At 42.6% G+C, this 17,972-nt stretch overlaps 1 protein-coding gene across 1 annotated transcript in view; it reads right to left on the reverse strand.

Moving 5' to 3' along the window:
• nt5dc1 (5'-nucleotidase domain containing 1) overlaps positions 1-17,972 on the reverse strand; it is a 665,771-nt gene that overhangs the window by 11,027 nt on the left and 636,772 nt on the right. The window lies entirely within an intron of this gene.

The following is a 17,972-nucleotide window of genomic DNA, read 5'->3' on the forward strand; positions in this document are numbered from 1 at the left end:
GACTATATTAGAGGCTTAAAATACCGTCACAGTCTGGATTGAGTTAACTACAATTCTAGTGAAGTGCTATCGGTTGTAAAATTGTTGTGGGAATCTCACAGTTTCAGCCTTGGTAGTCAGCACTTGTCTATTATGAATAAAACTTAATATGAAACATTAAATAAAGTGTTCAGCAACCTCAATTATCAGGCTTAGTTGTGTAGACCGTGGCTAATGTAAATGCAGGGAGGTCACACAAGTTGAAACACAGAATGCTTTCAGATCCAAGATTAAATCCCAAAGGCATTGGAACATTTTTATTATGCAAGGTTATTAGGTGATTTGGTGCTAATTACATCCACAATAAAAAGATGATAAGCCTCATGATGAATGCAACATTGTTTTCCAATATTGTAGACATCTTCCTACCACAGTTTATTTAGACTTTATCAGTTTATTAGCTATAAACACTTTTAAAGGTCATTTCCAGCTCTGAGAAGGAATTAATACAAAATACATGGAAGTGGTGACATTTAATCTGATTTCATGATTCAAGATTGTTTAATGTCATTGCCAGTACTCAAGTGTAAAGGAGAATGAAATGATTGTTGCTCCAGATCCAATGCAGCACAAAAAAACCACTATACAGTGCTGTGCAGAAATCTTAGGCACATATATGTATATAGCCAGATGCCCAAGAATTTTGCATAGTACTGTATTTGTCAACGTGGAGCAGAGAGCGAGTTTGTGGGGCAAAACTTTCCAGCTCTTTATTTCATCCCTCCCCCTCCCTGTCACCCATCACCTTGTGTTTCTCTCTCACTTCCCCCACCTTTTAAATCTACTCCTCATCCTTTTTTCTCCAGTCCTGCTGAAGGGTCTTGGCCCAAAAAGTCAAATGTACTTTTTTCCATAGATGCTAGCTGGACCACTAAGTTCCTCCAGCATTTTGTGTGTGTTGCGAATGGTGGGAATGTTGGGAATGGTGAGGTGGAGCACCGTGGGAGGGATGTGGCAGAGAAGGAGACTGCACAGGTACAGATACAACGAGCCCTGAGACACCAGGCAAGTAATTTGATTCCAAACAATTGGTCTATTGATCATTACGGAATATCTCTCTTGTGCTTCCTGCTCCCTTCCCCTCCCTCCCTTCCTCTTCTCCCAACCATGATTCCCCTCTCCCTGCCTCCTTCCCACTCTCAGTCCACAACAGAGACCTATATCAGAATCAGGTTTATCATCACTCACATATGTCATGAAATTTGTTTTTTTTTTGCGGCATCGGTGCAGTGCAATCCATAAAATTATGACAGTACTGTGCAAAAGTCTTAGGCACCCTAGCCAGGGAATTCTGGGATGTAAAGGTGGCTGCCCTCAGGTATTGAACAGAGATGTAAAAGTAAAGCTATTTGAAAAGGAAAAAAAGGTGTCCTTGTTGTTTGAGCATTAACAGTGGTAGCAGAGGATGGCTTCCAATTATAGGATCCCACAAGTATTTGATGACAGCAAGCCCTATAAAAGCTGGAATAATGAAATTGGAATATGGACTCGTGTTATAGAACTGGCGAAGTCAAAGCCAGCCTTGGCTGTTGCGTTGTCGTTTTTGGGAAGAGTGAGAGAGACCGTGCTGGGAATTTTGGTAGAAGACTTGAATGAAGATGATAGCATGAATATGCTAATAAATACACTTGACTGTGTTTTTGAAGGAAGTAAAGGATCGGAACAATGAGGCATATTCAGACTTTGACAAAATTTATAGAGACAATTCTAAAAATATGGCTGATTATTGATTTTGAACAAAAATGCAGTTGCATGTGTAAATACAGAATAGAACTTCCTGATGCTGTATTAGCTCTTAAATTGTTGGATACTGTGTGTCTAGACAGAAAAGACAGATAGCTGGAATTAACTGCATGTATAGAACTTACATTAACATCAATGAAATCAGCAGTGAAGAGGACTTTTGGAGAAAAGGCCACTAAGACAACAGTCAGAATTAACTTGAGTCGGGAAATGGCATACTTCACTGAGCAGACACAAGAGTATAGCAAGCATAGATCCCAGAGTGACCAGACAAGGGGACCATTACCCGGCACAACTCTATTAAACAAGTATGGCAGGAGATCGAAATGTGCGGTTTGTCAAAGTGCTTACTACTGAGCAAGAAACTGTCTGCACAGCATCGAGCAACACACATCAAAGTTGCTGCTGAATGCAGCAGGCCAGGCAGCATCTCTAGGAAGAGCTACAGTTTCAGGCCAAGACCCTCCGTCAGGACTAACTGAAGGAAGAGTGAGTAAGAGATTTGAAAGTGGGAGGGGGAGGGGGAGATCCAAAATGATAGGGGAAGACAGGAAGGGGAGGGATGGAGCCAAGAGCTGGACAAGTGATAGGCAAAAGGGATACGAGAGGATCATGGGACAGGAGGTCCTGGAAGAAAGACAAGGGGGGGGGAACCCAGAGGATGGGCAAGGAGTATATTCAGAGGGACAGAGGTAGAAAAAGGAGAGTGAGAGAAAGAATGTGTGTATAAAAATAAATAACAGATGGGGTACGAGGGGGAGGTGGGGCATTAGCGGAAGTTAGAGAAGTCGATGTTCATGCCATCAGGTTGGGGCTACCCAGACAGAATATAAGGTGTTGTTCCTCCAACCTGAGTGTCTATCCATGGCCTCCTCTACTGTAAAGATGAAGCCACACTTAGGTTGGAGGAACAACACCTTATATTCCGTCTGGGTAGCCTCCAACCTGATGGCATGAACATCGACTTCTCTAACTTCCGCTAATGCCCCACCTCCCCCTCGTACCCCATCTGTCTTTCTTCCCGGACCTCCTGTCCCATGATCCTCTCGTATCCCTTTTGCCAATCACTTGTCCAGCTCTTGGCTCCATCCCTCCCCCTCCTGTCTTCTCCTATCATTCTGGATCTCCCCCTCCCCCTCCAACTTTCAAATCTCTTACTAGCTCTTCCTTCAATTAGTCCTGACGAAGGGTCTCGGCCTGAAACGTTAACTGTACCTCTTCCTAGAGATGCTGCCTGGCCTGCTGCGTTCACCAGCAACTTTGATGTGTGTTGTTTGAAATTCCAGTATCTGCAGAATTCCTGTTGTCTGCACAGCAACTAACAAGTTAGGCCTACTGCTGATAATAAATTTGAAGAAGTAGAAGAGTGCCATATTACATCGTTCGCGGAGGAGTCACTTACTAATGCAGAGACATCTGAGGCAGAGATTTTGATGATAGAATCCCTAGGATCTGCTGTTATTGACACAGCATGCACACCCAGAGTGTGTGGAGAAAAACGGCTCGAAAGCTATGTAAGTGAACTAAACCAGAATGAAGTGCAGAAATTGGTGATCACAGATACACCTAGTAACAACGCATTCCAATTTGGAGATGGAAAGATTGTACATTCCACCAAAAGAATGAAAATTCCCGCAAAAATAGGGCAGACAAAATGTTATATTGAAATGGAGATGGCACCAGTGAACATTCCATTAACCCTGAGTAAATCTTCCCTAAAGAAAGCAAGAGCAGTACAGGATATGGAGAATGACCAAGCAACGATGTTTCAACAGCCTGTGTCTCCTGAGCTCACCAGCCCTGGACATTACTGTGTGAACATTCTAGATAAAGACATTACTGAGAACCAATGTGAGAATGAAGTACTAACTGCCACACTAAACATGGCCACAGATGAGAAACGCAAAGTATTGCTCAGACTTCACAAGCAGTTTGGACACACTTCAATGACAGACTTCAGAAACCGCTCAGGAGTTCAGGGAACAAAGACGCAGATAATATTTCCTTTCTAAAACAGATAATTGACAGCTGTGAGACATGCTGAAAGTCTCATCTGTGGCTGGTCTGCACTAGCATCTGGATACAATGAAACAGTAGCCGTAGACCTACATGAACTGGAGCAAGGAGTGCGATATCTCCACATCACTGATGAGTTCACACATTTCAGTGCTGGTAGCATTGTGAATACAAAGAGACCCTCAGAGATAGTGAAAAACTAAATCCATTCCTGGATATGGCAGAGAACTTTAACATCGAAACAAAGACAACAGTGGGATATAGTCCTTGGGATAATAGACTTCTGGAGTGACACAATCAAACACCTACTGAAATAATGAAGGTAAAGAAAAGCAATAGCTGTGATTGGAACACAGCCCTGTACTGGGCCCTTATGTTGAAGAATACCATGCACAATGTACATGGCCGTAGCCCGTATCAATTGGTGTTCGGCCAGAATCCAAACCTTCCCTCTGTACTGGTTGACAGATCACTTGCTCTAGAAGGCCCTGCAAGGAGTGAATGGGTTCGGAAACATACTTCAGCACTGCATGGATCAAGGAAAGCTTTCACTGAAGCAGAGTATTCAGACAGAATTTGAAGAGCACAGAGGACACAGGACCCTCTTACAAATGACAAATACGACACAGGGGACAAAGTGTATTACAAAAGAGCAGACTGTACAGAATGGAAAGGTCCTGGAGTTGTCATCGGTCAGGATAGAGTTGTGGTATTGGTGAGACATGGGGGTACATAGTGAGAGTGCATCATTCCAGACTACGTAAACACAAACTGAAGACGATTAGAACTCTGTGGAGAATGACACAAGAAATGAAAAGCACTTACCTGGCACACGGTCACATAGCACAGAGAGGGATGAGGAGAGTGCAGCTGAGGACCCAACAGAGTTGCTTAACAGTGGCACAGACATTGCTGAAGACAGTGCAGTTGGGAACTCAGTAGAGTTCAAAGTGCAAGGACAACATGGAAGTTTCAGTCTTATGATAGGACAAAGTATGAGATTTGTAAACCAAAACACTAGTATTTCAAAGATATCTGGAGAAATAAAAATTGGTACAACTTGAATTACCTAGAACCAGTCACGGTCGCAGGCACTGCAGGGTCAGTCGACATGTCACGTGTACACATTCTTCATATAGAATCAAGTATAGAGCAGGCTGGACCATCTGAGAAATATCAAGATGAAGATGTCCTAGTAACTAAAGAGGTGTCGTTTGAATCAGCAAAGCAGTTTGGAATCAGAAGCTGGAGAAATAATTGAGTGTTTGAGGAAGCTAGAGACATTGGCCAAAAGACAGTGTGTACAAGAAATCATGTGCCACACAGCGGGATGCAGCCCTCAGTGAAGCTGCAGATGAGCAACGCAAACACGAGGAAATCTGCAGATGCTGGAAATTCAAGCAACACACATAAAAGTTGCTGGTGAACACAGCAGGCCAGGCAGCATCTCCAGTCGACGTTTCAGGCCGAGACCCTCCGTCAGGAAGATGAGCAACTTAGGTCGAAGATAGGTCAGACAAGGCAGGACAGACCTGACATCATGTTTGATGTCTGCAGCTCAGTACCAGCACAGAAAATGCCACAGTACAAACTTTACATGAGGCAAACAAGATAGTGTCAGGATTCAATCCGACAAAGTAGTCTTGAACAGCTTGGAAAAGATAGTTCACTGAGGCTCGATGCCTCACTTGGAAATCTTTTTGATGGAGGTACTCAAGGGGGACATTTTATTGTACTGGTGGGAGAAGAGGGAAGATTTTCACCTCTCTATTGGCAATCAGGTGTTTGATTCATTTTCTTCCCCAAAGATGTCACCTTAAAGCAAATTTATTCACCCTAAATTTAATACTAACTCTAAATTATACTTATACAGGCACAAACTATGGGTAAGTATGTAAACTGAAGGGAAATCTTGCTCGAAACATGTCTTTATGAAGGGTGATTTTGCAATGACACCCAAGTCTGAGTAACAGACCTGGAGAACATGACGTAAAGTAGGACTTTACCCTATAAGAGCCAATTTTCCACTCATTGAACACTCAACAGACTTCAGCAGAAACAAATAAATGCATTTGTCAACACTACAGATAACCACCAACTATCCTTACCCCACCACTGTCCCACCAATCTCATTGCTACCATCAGGAAGGAGATACAGAAGCCTGAAGGCACACACTCAGCACTTCAGGAACAGCTTCTTCCCCTCTGCCATTAGTTTTTTGAATGGACAGTGAACCTCATCCTTCTTTTGCACTAATTTAATATATATATATTTATACCTACTGTAATTCTCAATTTTTAATATTATGTATTACATTGAACTTCTGCCACAAAAACAACAAATTTCTATTGACATATACCAGTGATATTAAACCTGATTCCGATGCTGTTCCATGTAAAGAGTTCCCTTCTTTATCCAAGGTTCAAAGTTCAAGGTAAATTCATTATCAAAATACACATATGTCTGCCACAACTATAATGAGCTATTACAGAATACTTCAACCTTAGCTTTTCATAGCAGGGTGGCAGGGTGGAGATATGTCTCTACCAAAGGTGATGTAAGATACTCCTTCCCTCTGCCAGCCTGCAGGGCAAAAGGTGTATCACCTGCTTAGCCCCCGATCAGGGTCACGTGAAGTATGGGAGCAGCTGGCCGACGGTCTTACGAGCAGCTGCTGCATATCAGAAGACCTGGTTATGCGACCAGTGATGCCAGGCAGGCAGTCTCTGTACAGTACTGATAATGGGTGAGGTCACTCATCTTGTAAAAATGCTGCCCAGAAGAAGGCAGACCATTTCTGTAGAAAAATTTGCCAAGAACAAGCATGGTGATGGAAAGACCATGATCAGTCACGTCATGTGACACTTCATAATGACAATGATGGTGTATATGTCACTATATACTACCCTGAGATTCATTTTCTTGTGGGCATTCACAGTAGATATGAGGAAACATAATAAAAGCTACACACAAAGATGGACAAACAACCAATGTGCAACCACTCCTAATATAAAGAACTAATTTTTTCTTTATGTTCTTTCACTGAGATTTCTTCATCTGGATTAGGTTTAGTTTTATTCCCCTTGGGCTTGAATGACCTGCTGACTCCAGTTTCCATTTTCTGTTGCCCCTCTGCTACTGATAGAGATGATAAGGTTCCTTCCAGGCTCCTGGCAGTAGGCTTCTGTAAACATGAGCATGGTGGAGGTTACTTACCTTCCTTTGGGAGGTTCCTCCACTCAGCACAGTGCAAACTCTTATCATAAATCATCATTAAACTCTCACTAATCTTACTAATGTGGGTCACATTCCTGAGGCCATACTGTATACTAGAAATTGCAAACAGTTGTGTTTTGTATACATATTATGTGAAAGCCTTAATTCTATCTCTTCAATCTGTACAACATTTCCGACACAGTTTAATTGAGAAGTGAAAACCACATTGGCGAAATTGGACATGGTCTGTTGAGCTGAAGATGAGCTTAGAGAACACAAGCTGTACTTCTGTGATCGCTACGTAATGGAACGGGTAGATAGGGTCACACAGAAAGCTTTTGGCACATTGGCCCTCATAAATCAAATATAGAGTATAGGAGATGGGTATAGGTGTTGTGTTGAAATTGCATTAGACATTCATGTGGTCTAATTTGGAGTAAGTACTGTGTGCAGTTTTGGTCACCTACCTGCAGGGAAGATGTAAATAAGGTTGAAAGAGTGCAGAGAAAATTTACAAGGAAGTTACCAAGATTGGAGGGCCTGAGTTATGGGGAAAGATTGAATAGGTTAGGACTTTTTTCCTTGGAATGTAGAAGACTGAGAGGAAATTTGACAGAGGTATACAAAATTAAGAGGGGTACAGATACAGTAAATGCAAGCAGGCTTTTTCACTGAGGTTGGGCAGGACTACAACTAGAAGCCATGGGTGAAGGGTGAAAGGTGAAATATTGAAGTTTAACATGAAGGGAAACTTCTTCACTCAGAGGGCAGTGAGAGTGTGGAATGAGTTGCCAACACAGGTGGTGTAGGCGACCTCGATTTCAACGTTTGGATAGATACATGAATGGGAGGGATATGGAGGGTGAAGGTCTGGCTGCAGGTCGAGGGGACTTGTTTTGTTGTTCCTCTCCATGCCTTGTGGCACATCGGGTGGCAAACTTGCTGTTTCTTCAGCATTTGTCTGTTTTCTTTAATGAGGCTGAGCTGCTAACTCAACATTCAATTCTGCATGTATAGAAAACATGCAAGGAGCTGGCTGCATTCAAACCTGGGACCATACCCCTCAAAGTCTGCTGCAGATGCCACTAAACCACTGGCTTGAGTCAATGGGAGTAGGCAGCTTAAATGATTTGGCATGGACTAGATGGGTTGAAGGACCTGTTTCTGTGCTGTACTTCTCTAGGACTCTGACTCTATTACAACTGCAGTTGGATACTGAAGTAAGAAGAAAGGTTCTCAGAGTAAGATCTGATGAGTTTGGTACAAGGTGTTAAAAATGTCATACAAATCTGATTGCCACAGTTAAGCTGACCAACTACGAATGTGTTTCATTATCAGACGTTTGAAATTCATACCATCGGCAGTTCTGATTCTACCCCAAGTGCATCCCAGCACATGTCTATATTCACGCTTCTTATCATTGAATTAGGATGGTGGGGTGGAGATACATCTATAGTAAAGGAGGTGTGAGGTGCTCGTTCCCTCCACTAGCCTGCAGGTCACATTTTGGTAAGGTGTAGCATTTGATTAGCACCCCACCTCAACCCCGATCAGGGTCACTTCGAGCCATGGGAGCAGGTGTTGGATGGTTGATTGAGCAGTTGGTGCATATCACAAGTTCTGGTGATGTGATCACTGACACCAGGCAGACAATCTCTGAAGAGTATTGATAATGGCTGGGGATCATCCCTCTTGTAAAGACACCGCCCAGAAGAATGCACTGGCAAACCACTTCTGTAGAAAAAGTTACCAAGAATAATCATGGTCATGGAATGACCATAATCATCTATGTTTTAAGACATGACATATAATGAACAAACAATAATTGACGCAAACACAAGGAATTCTACAGATGCTGGAAATTCAAGCAACACATATCAAAATTGCTGGTGAACGCAGCAGGCCAGGCGTTCCTAGAGATGCTGCTTGGCCTGTTGCGTTTACCAGCAACTTTGATGTGTGTTGGTTGAAACAATAATTGAATTAATTTTAACTGTGGGTGGAAAATTCTGAGACTAGTTAGGTTTCCTTGTAAAAGCTATTTTTTTGCGATCAATACATCATGTTAACGAGTTATTATAGAATATTACAACCTTAGCTTTTAGTAGCAGTGGGTTTCAGGGTCTGAACTGCAGGTACCATTTTAGTGACTTCACTGAAATCATGGGGGCACGATAGCGTAGTGGTTAGTGCAACATTTACAGTGCCAGCTGTGAGATCAGGGTTCAATGCCTGCTGCTCTGTGTAAGGAGTTTGTATGTTCCCCCCACACAGGCTTCCTCTGGGTGCTCCGGTTTCCTCCAACATTCCAAAAAAGGCGCAGTGGTGCTAGAAAGTTTGTGAACCTTGTAGAATTTTCTCTGTTTCTGCATAGGTACCACCTAAAATGTGATCGGATCTTCATGTAATTCCTAAAGCTAGATAAAGACGACCCAATTAAATGAATAACACAAAAAATTATACTTATTCATTTATTTATTGAGAAAAATGAACCGATATTCCATGCATTTGTTGGAAAAAGTAAAGTATGTGAAACTCTGAGGTAATGCCTTCTACAAAAGTTATTTGGAGTTAGGTGTTTCATTCAATAGGATGAGATTGGAGGTGCCCTGCTCTATAAAAAAGACATATAAAGTCAGGTTACACAAGAAGGATCTGTTTTTGTGGACCATGCCATGATCAAACCAACTTTTAAAGGATCCTAAAAGAAGAATTGTAGAGATGCCTGAAGTAGGAGAGGGCTACAAAGCCATTTCTGAAGACCTGAGTGTTCATCAGTCCACAGTAAGAGAAATTGTCTACAAATAGAAGAAACTATTTCTAACCACTACGCTATCGTGCCCCCATGATTTCAGTGTAGTCACTAAAATGGTACCTGCAGTTCAGACCCTGAAATCCACTGCTACTAAAAGCTAAGGTTGTAATATTCTATAACAACTCGTTAACATGATGTATTGATCGCAGAAAAATAGCTTTTACAAGGAAACCTAACTAGTCTCAGAATTTTCCACCCACAGTTAAAACTAATTCAATTATTGTTTGTTCGTTATGTGTCATGTCTTAAAACATAGATGATCATGGTCATTCCATGACCATGATTATTCTTGGTAATTTTTTCTACAGAGGTGGTTTGCTATTGTCCCTAAGAGTGGGCATCCTGCAAAGGTAACACCAAGAGCATGACATGCAATGCTGAAGGAGGTGAAAAACAACCCAAAGGTAACAGCAAGACCTGCAGAAATCTCTAAAACTTACTAAAGTCTCTGTTCATGTGTCCACAATACGAAAAAAACTGAACAAGAGTGTTCATGGAAGGACAACATGGAGGAAACCACTGCTCTCCAAAAAAAAACACATTGCTGTATTGTCTCAAGTTTGCAAAAGACCACCTGGATGTTCTACAATGCTTCTGGGACATTGTTCTGTAGACAGATGAGACAAAAGTTGAACTTTTTGACAAAAATGCACATTGCTATGTTTGGAGGAAAAAGGGCACTGGACGTCAACACCAAAGCCTCATCCCAACGGTGGACCATGGTGGAAGGAGCATCATGGCTTGGGGCTGCTTTGCTGCCTCAGGGCCTGGACAGCTTGCGATCATAGAGGGAACAATGAATTCAAAATTGTGTCAAGACATTTCACAGGAGAGAAGCTTAATAGAAGTCGGATAACGCAACAAGACAATGATCTGAAAGACAAGAGTAAATAATCAACAAAACGGTTTAAAAAGAAGAAAATTTGTGTTTTGGAATGGCCGAGTCAAAGTCCTGATCTTAATCCTATAGAAGATTGTGGCAACCAATTCACCAACATCCCAGAGTTGAAGTAGTTTTGTAAGGAGGAATTTCTCCAAGCCGATGTGCAGGACTGATTCAGTTACTGGAAATGTTTGGCTGAAGTTGTTGCTGTACAAGGGAGTCAAACAGCTACTGAAAGTAAAGGTTTACATACTTTTTCCAATAAATACATGCAACACTGGACAATTTTTCTCAATAAACAAATAAACAAGCATAATCTTTGTGTTATTTATTTATTGAGTTCTCTTTATCTAGTTTTATGCAGAAATAGAGAAAATACTACAGCGTACGCAAACTTTCTAGCACCACTGTGCAGGTTAGGGGTAGTAAGTTGCAGGATGCTACAGTATATTAGTACTGGAAACATGATTACACCTGTGGACTGTACTGATGCTGCAAAAAAAAAAAAACGAATTTCATGACATATGTGAGTGATGATAAACCTGGTTCTGATATGGGTTTCTATTGTGGACTGAGGAAGGGGGCAGGGGAGGGGAATCATGGTTGAGAAAAGGGGAAGGGAGAGGGGAGGGAACAGGAAGCACCAGAGAGGCATTCTGCAGTGATCAATAAACCGATTTTTTCGAATCAAATAACTTTGCCTGGTGACTCTTGGTGTATCTGCACCCGCACAAATTGTCAGTACCAGCTCTCCTTCACTGCCACGTGCCCACACCCTTCCCAAGGTGCTCCACCTTCATTATTCCCAACATCCTTTGCTCCTGCCAGATCTACAAACTCACTCTCTGCTCCACATTGATAAACACACTACTGTGCAAAAGTCTATGCAATTTTCCCCCAGAAGTAGTCCTCCATTCAAGGCAACATCCTGGTGAATCTCTTCTGCACTCTCTCTCGGTTGCTACCACATTCTTCCAGTAGTGTGGCGACAAGAACTATACACAATAGTGCACACAAATGTGTTCGAACCAATGGTTTTTACAACTGCAATGGGACTTCTCCCCTCTGATGCTCAAAGCCATGGCCTCAAGACAAGTGTATCAAATATCTTCTTCACCACCCTATCTACCCGTGTCTCCATTTACTGGGAGCTCTGCATTGGACTCCAATGTCCGTCTCTGTATCACAACACTCCTAAGATCCCTGAAATTTACTCGATTAATTCCTTCTAATATTTGACTTTCCATTTGTTTGGATTAAATTCTATTTTTACCTTAAACACTGAGGGTGAAAATAAAGACTGTTATTGCTATTTTTTTTTGCATGGATTGCAGTAGTGAGTGTGCTATTAGTTCTACCAAATTAGCAGTGCTGTGAAAATAACCACAAAATTAATCATCCAAATAATTGACGCCTTTGCCATTTTTGGACTCTGCTATGTCGAAGTTCATTCCTCTTCGCCAATATGAAATGCACATTATAGAAACATAGAAAATAGGTGCAGGAGTAGGCCATTCGGCCCTTCGAGCCTGCACCGCCATTTATTATGATCATGGCTGATCATCCAACTCAGAACCCTGTACCAGCCTTCCCTCTATACCCCCGATCCCCGTAGCCACAAGGGCCATATCTAACTCCCTCTTAAATATAGCCAATGAACTGGCCTCAACTGTTTCCTGTGGCAGAGAATTCCACAGATTCACCACTCTCTGTGTGAAGAAGTTTTTCCTAATCTTGGTCCTAAAACGCTTCCCCTTTATCCTCAAACTGTGACCCCTCGTTCTGGACTTCCCCAACATCGGGAAAAATCTTCCTGCATCTAGCCTATCCAATCCCTTTAGGATTTTATACGTTTCAATCAGATCCCCCCTCAATCTTCTAAATTCCAATGAGTACAAGCCCAGTTCATCCAGTCTTTCTTCATATGAAAGTCCTGCCATCCCAGGAATCAATCTGGTGAACCTTCTTTGTACTCCCTCTATGGCAAGGATGTCTTTCCTCAGATTAGGGGACCAAAACTGCACAGAATACTCCAGGTGTGGTCTCACCAAGGCCTTGTACAACTGCAGTAGTACCTCCCTGCCCCTGTACTCGAATCCTCTCGCTATAAATGCCAGCATACCATTCGCCTTTTTCACCGCCTGCTGTACCTGCATGCCCACTTTCAATAACTGGTGTATAATGACACCCAGGTCTCGTTGCACCTCCCCTTTTCCTAATCGGCCACCATTCAGATAATAATCTGTTTTCCTATTTTTGCCACCGAAGTGGATAACTTCACATTTATCCACATTAAATTGCATCTGCCATGAATTTGCCCACTCACCCAACCTATCCAAGTCACCCTGCATCCTCTTAGCATCCTCCTCAGTGCTAACACTGCCACCCAGCTTCGTGTCATCCGCAAATTTGTTATTATTGAAGTCAACAGAATGTAACTGGTATGGACTTCAGAAAGGGTAAGATGAGAGAACACACACCAGTCCTCAGTGAGGGATCAGAAGTGGAAAGAGTGAACAATTTCAAGTTCCTGGGTGTCAATATCTCTAAGGAGTTATGCTGGACCCAACATATCAATGCAGCTACCAAGAAGACATGACAGTGTTATATTTCATTGGGAGTTTGAGGAGATTTAGTCTGTCATCAAAGACCCTCACAAGTTTCTACAGATGTACTGTGGAGAGCACTTTAACTGGCTGCATCACCATCTGGTATGGAGTTGGGGGGGGCGGGGAGCTACTGCACAAGATCAAAATAAGCTGCTGAGAGTTGTAAACTTAGTCAGCTCCATCATGGGCACTAGCCTCCACAGTATCTGGGACATCTTCAAGGAACGATGCCTCAAAAAGGCAACATCCATCATTAAGGACTATTATCACCCAGATCATGCCTTGTTCTTATTGCTACCATCAGGAAGGAGGTGCAGGAGCCTGAAGGCATGTACTCATTGATTCAGGAACAGCTTCTTCCCTCTGCCATCCGATTTCTGAAAGGACATTGAACTCATTAAAACACCTCACTATTTCTTATATCTATTTTTGCACTACGTATTTAATTTAACTATTTTATATACACACACACACATTATGTATTGCATTGTACTGCTGCTGCAAAGACAACAAATGTCATGACATATGCCAGTGATATAAAATCTGATTCTGATTCTGAAGTCAGTTAGGGTTGCACTTTTCTCATCCATCAATGGGAAACTGTGTATGATTTTGTCAATGCAGTGTAATGAGTAGCCATGACGAATTGCACATTACTGCTGCCAACCAACAACATATCTTCACCCAAAACTCCCGAAAAGTATAAACAGTTCTGGCTTGAATCAAAGCTGCCAGCTATTGGTAGCAGCTGGGGAATTCGCTTCAAATACTGTATGTGGTGATCCAACCTCGCATGTGAAATATTGCCTACCTACAAGAGTTAGAGATCTGTGGGTGGACAAGTGGATAGCACAAAGGTAGGAGGGGAGGGGCAAGAAACGAGCAAGAGCAGCTAAACATGAATAGTTGACAACTTTCAAACTAATTTAAGATTTATTATTCTGAAACTGGTTTGGAGTTGAAGAGGTGACGTGGGCCATGTCCATAAATCTCACCTCTCTCTCTCTCTCTTACATCTGGCAGCTGCAGTAGTTCATCTTTAGAAATCTTGACAGAAAAGAGAAGTCACAGTGACATGTCTGAAGACTGATCAGATGAGGGGATTCTTAAGAAATGCAGGGAAGATGTCTAAACACGCACGGTGGATTATGAAAGCCGCACAGACATTTTTCATTTTATAGAAGTGGGAAGAAAAGCAAAACCCTGCCTATAGGGCTTGCCTGAAGCAGCGGAATTTGATATTTTGTAGAATTAATCTACAACAGAATCCTCTCCTGTAACATAAAATACTGAAGAATACTAATGATTAAACTGTTAAGTTTATGCGCTGCCTGTGGTGATCAAATTCTCGGCTTACCTTTGTATGTCCAAGGAATGTAATTCTTGCCTAGGCAAGCAGAAATACCAAAGCCCCTCCATCCCCATCAACATCTCCAGCCCACTTTCCCAAGCCTGACAATTGTCTATCCCCAGGTTTACCGAAAGGAGAGTGATGATGAAGTGAAGGTTGTGAGTCTGAAAAACAAGCGGGCTCCTTGTTGGAATTGGAATCAGTTCACTATTGTTATAAGTACCAAGGCACAATGAGAAGTTTAGATTTTTGTGCCCACCCCATACATTACATTTCATCACATTAGTAAATTTCACTAATTATTGTATATTTATTTATTTTTATTCTTTTATTGTCAAAGTACATACATGTCGCCATATACAATGCTGAGATCCATTTTCTTACAGGCATACTCAGCAAATCCACAGAATAGTAACTGAAACAGAATCAATGAACGGGCAACAAGACTGCAGAAGACAACAAATTGTGCAAGTGCAAATATAAATATACAGTAATAGATAACAAGAACATGAAATAAGAAGGTAAAGAGCCCTTAGAGTGAGATCATTGACTGTACTTGTGGGAACATCTCAAAGTGAGAGTAGCTATCCCCTTTTGTTCCCACCTGATGGGTGAGGGTGTCAGTCCTGAGGCTCCAGTACCTGCTACCTGATGGTTGCCGTGAGAAAAGAGAATGGCCTGGGTGGTGGGGATCTCTGATGATGGATGCTGCTTTCCTTTTGTATTTGCAGTTTGTTGTCTTCTGCACACTGGCTGGTCACTCAAATTTGTTCGGTCTTTCATTGATACTATTATGGTATTATGTCTATTATGGATCTATAGAGAATGCCTGCATGAATGAATCTCAGGATTGTATATGGTGACATATATGTAATTCGATAATAAATTTATTTCAAACGTTGAAAAAGGAAAAGCAATAACAGAATGTAAAATGTTACAGTTACAGAGGAAGTGCAGCGAGGGGTATACAGTAAGGTCCAAGGGCCCATGATGAGGTAGATGCTGAGGTCAAGAATTCACCCTTAATCAACACAAGGTCCATACAATAGTCAATCATAAACTCAAGAAAGTCTGGAGATGCTGGAAATCCAAAGCAACACATACAAAATGCTGGAAAAACTTAGCAAGTCAGGCAGCATCTATGGAAATAAACAGTCAGTGTTTTGGGCAGAGCCCCCTTTTCAGGACTGAGGAGGAAGGGGAAGATGCCAGAGTAAAAATGTTGCGGGGGGGAGGGGAAAGAGGTTAGCTGCAAGTTGACAGATGAAGCCAGGTGGGTGGGTGGGTGGGAAAGGTATAGGGCTGGAAAGGAAGGAATCTGTTGGGGAGGAGCGTGAAATATAGAAACATAGAAACATCGTAAATAGGTGCAGGAGTAGGCCATTCGGCCCTTCGAGCCTGCACCGCCATTCAGTATGATCATGGCTGATCATCCAACTCAGAACCCTGTACCTGCCTTCTCTCCATACCCCTTGATCCCTTTAGCCACAAGAGCCATACCTAACTCCCTCTTAAATATAGCCAATGAACTGGCCTCAACTGTTTCCTGTGGCAGAGAATTCCACAGATTCACCACTCTCTGTGTGAAGATGTTTTTCCTCATCTCGGTCCTAAAAGGCTTCCCCTTTATCCTTAAACTGTGACCCCTCATTCTGGACTTCCCCAACATCGGGAACAATCTTCCTGCATCTAGCCTGTCCAATCCCTTTAGAATTTTATACGTTTCAATAAGATCCCCCCTCAATCTTCTAAATTCCAGCGAGTATAAGCCTAGTCGATCCAGTCTTTCATCATATGAAAGTCCTGCCATCCCAGGAATCAATTTGGTGAACCTCCTTTGTACTCCCTCATGTCTTTCCTCTGATTAGGGGACCAAAACTGCACACAGTACTCCAGGTGTGATCTCACCAAGGCCTTATGCAACTACAGTAGTACCTCCCTGCTCCTGTACTCGAATCCTCTTGCTATGAATGCCAGCATACCATTCGCCTTTTTCACCACCTGCTGTACCTGCATGCCAACTTTCAATGACTGGTGTATAATGACACCCCGGTCTCATTGTACCTCCCCTTTCCCTAATTGGCCACCATTCAGATAATAATCTGTTTTCCTGTTCTTGCCACCAAAGTGGATAACCTCACAATTATCCACATTAAATTGCATATGCCATGAATTTGCCCACTCTCCTAACCTATCCAAGTCACCCTGCATCCTCTTAGCATCCTCCTCACAGCTAACGCTGCCACCCAGCTTCGTGTCATCCGCAAACTTGGAGATGCTGCATTTAATTCCCTCGTCTAAGTCATTAATATATATTGTAAACAACTGGGGTCCCAGCACTGAGCCTTGCCGTACCCCACTAGTCACTGCCTGCCATTCTGAAAAGGTCCTGTTTAATCCCACTCTTTGCTTCCTGTCTGCCAACCAATTCTCTATCCACATCAATACCATACCCCCAATACCGTGTGCTTTAAGTTTGCACACTAATCTCACTAAGCATAGGAGAAAGGGGAGAAGGGGAACCCGGGCGTAGTAATAGACAGGTGAGAAGAAGTAAAAGTTCAGAGTGGAGAATAGAGGAAGGGGGAGGGGATTTGTTCACCAGAGGGAGAAATCGATATTCATGTCATCAGGTTTGTAGTGACTCCGATGGAATATAAGGTGTTGCTCCTCCTCCCTGAGAGTGGCCTCATCTTGGGACAAAAGGAGGCCATGGTCTGACACGTCGGAATGGGAGTGGGAATGGAATTGAGCTGTTTGGCTATCGGAAAGTCCCACTTGTGGCGGATGGAGTGGAGGTGCTCCACAAAGTGATCCCCCAATTTACCACAGGCCTCACCAGTGTAGAGGAGGCCAGTGCATTGGGAGCACTGGACACAACAGGCAATCCAGCAGATACGCAGATTCACCTGTTTGGGGCCCTGAATGCAGGTGATGGAGGAGGTGAATGGGCACATTCTCCCTTAACGGTCTTTTAACAGTGAGATAATCTTTCAGTCTGGTTCTGTATATTTTGCATGCAGTTACTCCAGATTCCCTAATAAATGCAAGGCGGAGCTCGTTTGTACTTCAGATAATGAATTAAATGCTCTGTTCCACATTAACAGGTTACATTTCAAAGGGTTTCCTGTCATTCATCACAATTAACACAATGTCAATGCACTGAAAGAACATGAATTTCATTAGTGTGGAGACATCTTGAAGCAAGTCTTTTGATGGACTGAAGCCTGAAGTGGAAGAATTTTCAGTTCAACAGTCTGCTGGAGGAACTCGGTGGGTTACGTGGGGGAGGGGTGGGG

Source organism: Mobula hypostoma, chromosome 2, assembly GCF_963921235.1.
Source record: "Mobula hypostoma chromosome 2, sMobHyp1.1, whole genome shotgun sequence".
In the NCBI taxonomy this organism is placed as follows: Eukaryota; Metazoa; Chordata; class Chondrichthyes; order Myliobatiformes; family Myliobatidae; genus Mobula; species Mobula hypostoma.